The sequence below is a fragment of the Hydra vulgaris genome, chromosome 14, assembly GCF_038396675.1.
Source record: "Hydra vulgaris chromosome 14, alternate assembly HydraT2T_AEP".
Lineage (NCBI taxonomy): Eukaryota > Metazoa > Cnidaria > Hydrozoa > Anthoathecata > Hydridae > Hydra > Hydra vulgaris.
Genome location: NC_088933.1, coordinates 33,585,001 through 33,589,789, shown reverse-complemented (window position 1 = coordinate 33,589,789; position 4,789 = coordinate 33,585,001). Strand labels below are relative to the sequence as shown.

The following is a 4,789-nucleotide window of genomic DNA, read 5'->3' as shown; positions in this document are numbered from 1 at the left end:
AAAATGATAGAATCTTGCAAAAACGGACCAACATACCAGACTATCTATTATTTTGACTACGGTTCTTTGTCTTAGTTGCATTAAGTATACTTTTCTAACTAAAAATTTTATTTTAAATTTTGACTTAAATTTTCACTTAAACTTTCACTTAAACTTTTACTTAAATTCTCAGTTAAATTTTTACTTAAATTTTAACTTTAAATTTCATGTTACATTCATTGAAATCAAACACTAAGACGTTCTTTTATATAAAATAAAATTGATCAAACTCATCTTGAATACTTTATGAACTAAGTTACTTTATGTTAAAAATTGCATCTTTTTGAAATAAAAAGTTCATGTCATACTTTTTGATGAAAAAATATACATATATTGAATTAAAAAAAATATTTTTTTATTCGAAAAAACGGGTAATATTCCTTGAATGCATCGATAACTTGAAGCAAAATCACAATGCACGCCCTTCGGCATGTTTAGAAATGCATGACCTTCGGGAGGCCTGGGATTGGTTTCGTAAAAGGATTAAAAAATAAGCTTTCGTTTAATAACTCGACACACTCGTTCCTATTATATAAAATTTTTTATGAATGCGTTTTTATATCGTTCTGTATATATGTCATTTCCAAATTTCACTATTAATTATAGGTGATAACAAGTTTTTATCTTATATAGTAAAAGTTCATCACTGTTTGATGAAAGTTCAAATATTCTATAAACTTTCGGTTTTGTTCGTAATTATTGAATAGCTTTTATTTGTTTATGTTAAACAAAATATGGTTTAAATAAAAAAAAAGTTGTTTTAAATAAAATCCAGTTTTAAAAAAAAAATTGGTTTAGCATATCTTACATTTAACTGTTTTTAAATAATAAAAAGTGCAAAGAAAAGAGATTATCGCAGTTTATTGGTTCAGTTATAGGTAACCTAAAGATTTTTTTTTTTTGAATAAATATAAATTGTGAGAGCTATATTCGTTGCTGTGAAAAATATAAATACTACATAATCCTTTAAACTTTTAAAAACAATTTTCCACCATTTGTTTATTTAATAACTAATATATCACTAAACTTTGCTTTTAATTATTGTTAAAAATTGCATCTTTATGAAATAAAAACTTCATATCATACTTTTTGATGAAAAAATATACATATATTAAATAAAAAAAAAAAATTTTTATTCGAAAAAATGGGTTAATATTCCTTGAATGCATCGATAACTTGAAGTAAAATCACAATTCACGCCCTTCGGCATGTTTAGAAATGCGTGACCTTCGGGAGGTTTGGGATTGGTTTCGTATAAGGATTAATTAATAAGCTTTTGTTTAATAACTCGGCACACTTGTTCCAATTATATAAAATTTTTATGAATGCGTATTTATATCGTCCCATATTTATGTCATTTCCAAAATTCACTATTAATTATAGTTAATAACAAGTTTTTTACCTTATATTTTTATTAATTTTTTTTTTTTTTTTTTTTGGAGTAGAGAAAATTCTTTTTATTACTTTTTTTTAATAACTATTAACAGTTAATTTTACTCAAGTCTAAATAATCATAAAATATTATTACATATTTCATTTAACATAATTAACTACTTGTAAGTAATAAAATAAAAATAATAATAAGTTTAATTTTACTTTTTATAGATATATTTATAGATATATATGTTTCTTTAATAATTAATATATCACTATACGTTGTTTTTAATTATTCATAATTTTTTGCCCGAGTATAATTAATTATATGGTTTAATTTTGACATCCCAGCAAACATTAAGATTAAAAAAGACGTTTTTAATATGTATTTTAAACGTATTAGACGTTTTTTATACGCATAAAAGACGTCTCTTTTAGACCACATGTTTGTTTGGATGATATCAATCAGAATATGAGTCACCACTGTCAAAAAATTAAGATTATAGGTTTGCAAAGTACATACCTTCATACAAATGTAAACATAAATTTTTATTATGAAAAAAAAAAACAGTTGAATTTGATAATATCTAAACATTAAACAAATCAATTTGTCCGTTTTACCATAATTTTTAGCCAACAGCTTAAAACTATTATATATAAAAAAACACAGCTATTTTATAAATGCGTTTATGAGATACGGTCTTAGAAGTCAAAAAATCTGCTTTTCAAATTCCATCAAAGGCTTAAATTGAAATATAAATTTACAAATGTCTAAATTTTTTCTAACAAAAACTGTTAGGTTATTTAAATTATAAGTATAAAGTCAACATAAATGACACATGTGCAGCAGTATCTACAGTCGACTATTGCAATTAGAGTCCGTCTTTATCTAGTTGAATGTTTTTATTTTAAGATGATTACACATTCAAAATATCTTTTCTATATATTGCAACATTTTTCAGAAAAAATTTAATCTAGAAAAATGTGGTTGATTTTTTTTGCTTTTTTTTTGGCATATGAAACTTCTTGTAAAATGATTGAATAAAAATAAATACTCCAACAAAGTAAAAAGTTCAGTTTCTGCTGCATTTTTTAATATTTAAAACAAACAATTGAAACATTTTAAATTAAAATAGAATTTATATCATGCTCTACTGACCCAAAGAAATAACAAGAAAAATTGATCGCTGAATCTCGTTGACGAATTCAATTATATTTTTTCTTAGGTATTTTTCTTTATTTGTTTATATATTTAAATAACTGTGTATATATACAATAACAATGTACGGAGTCAAGGTAATCTAGACTTTAACAGCCAATTTATGTTAAAAATAAGTCCAACTTTGATTTAACTACTTAAGTGTTTTAGAATCAACAATATTTTCAAGTAAGTTATTCCAGTTAATAACACGTTTTGATATGAAATGGCATCTCTTTGGATTTTTTTAATAACTGTCTATAAAACCTCATATGATGACCTCTTGTATTGGAAATTATTAAATCAAGTTTGTGTTCCAAGGTTTTGGTTCCAATTTTAAAAATACGATAATAAGATTTTCTGGACTAAAATTTATGTGACATTTAAATTCAGAAGAAATGTTTTAAATTAACCACTTCTACCGCCAAACCAAAGTTAATTTAGTTATTATAGTATTGTTAGTTAAATAAACAATTTATTAATAATGTATACATATTTCATTTAGCGGTTTTTGATTACAAATACTAAAAGGTTTTCTAAAACTCTCGTTGTTGAAATGGGTTGTAAAAATTATTTTGAGCCTAAGGCCGAAATTAAAAAAAAAAAAGCCTAATTCTTTATGCATTTTTTGATACATTTTTAAATTCAAAGTAAGTTGTAGTTATAACTTTCATTTAAAAATGTAAATTTAACTTTAAATTTAATGCAAACAAATGTTAACTATGGTTAATATATGTTTATATATAGTATTTTTGTTTTCACTGGAATCAGTTGAAACATACTGTTTATAGTTTATATCCACAACACACTTCATGTAGTTTATCATTACAACCGTAATATCTAAATTCAAGCGAAGGGTTTCTCAAGAATAGAATTTAAAGTTTATTCTAGAAACGTCAAACTTTCAAATAAAAACAAGCTTTTATGACTTTTTGTCTCGACCATATTTTTGTTGTTTGTGTAGATAAATAAAATAATCTCTTTTTTTGTTATGTATGTATTATTACTTATTTTACTAAAGCTTTATATGTTAAAAATCAAAGTTTATTTGAGTTTTAACATTGACTAAAAATAAAAAAAAAATACTATTATTGAACTTTTAAAGATTTTTTTTTTGATTTCAATAAAATTCTTAAAAACTTTAAAAAGTTGTTAAAAACTTTAAATTTTTAAACTACAAAGAGTTTGTCAAGCCAATCATTTTTGTATATTTTTTAGCACATACCTTTATCATAACTTTTTTACTAAACATAAAAGGTTTGCAACAATCTAAAATGTTTAAAAAAATTTAGAAAAATCAAGTTTAAGAAAAAGTTGTTTTATTTAACAATATTACTTAAATCTCGAATACCTTAAATCTTAAAGAGAAAACGCATATATCTTAAGGAATTATATTAAAGAAACATGTTTTAAAGAACTTTATATTAATAAAAAACAACTCATAAAAAAGAATGTCTTCTTTAATAATGATCAGTTAAAATAAGCTTTATATTAGTTTAAATAAGCAATGGTTTAAATTATACAACAATTGCGCAGTAATAGCGCCCTTGCCTCAGACACAAAAGATCCGTGGTTTAAACACCACCTCAGGGCAAGTTTTGCGACATCGGTCATATTTTGCTCTGTGATAAGACTGTAAGGACTTATTGGGGTACCTAAATAAATTTGAATAACAAAAAAAAAAAATAAAAAAAAAATAATCAGAAGAAAAGGAAAATATTTATTATAAACAGTAAAAACCATTTATTACTTAGAAATTAAATTTAAAAGCAGTAATGCTTTCCATAGATTATGTATTACTTTTGATGAAGTCTTTTCATTGATCATGTAAGGAACTTAAATTAGGAAGCAGTAATACCCTCCATAGATGCTTTTGATGTAGTTGATAGCTTTTTTCTTTTTATTAGTTTGAAACATTTTATTTTTAAAAGATCTTTCATTTCATATAGTAAAACAATACAAAATAATATTATAATGAAAGCGTAAACAATTATCTTTTTATACAATAAAGTATTTTAAAGGTGAAAAAATAGTCAAAATTGAATTATTCCTCAAAAGCTTATGAGGCACGCTGACGTCCTCAAGGCGCCCATAAGACTTCTTTAGTTGGTCTCAGGTAAAAGATTTAATGAAGTCTATATCAGACGTCCTAAATACGTCTTTTTAAGACATCTTTAA

At 23.7% G+C, this 4,789-nt stretch overlaps 1 protein-coding gene across 1 annotated transcript in view; it reads left to right on the top strand.

Annotated features, from left to right (window-relative positions):
* Positions 1–768: 768 nt before the first annotated feature.
* The window catches only part of LOC136090473 (torsin-1A-like), a 65,691-nt gene continuing 61,670 nt past the window's right edge, over positions 769–4,789 (top strand). The window contains exon 1 of the mRNA XM_065817168.1: positions 769–917. The gene's annotated coding sequence lies outside the window, so the exon portion shown is untranslated. The remainder of the gene's footprint in view (positions 918–4,789) is intronic.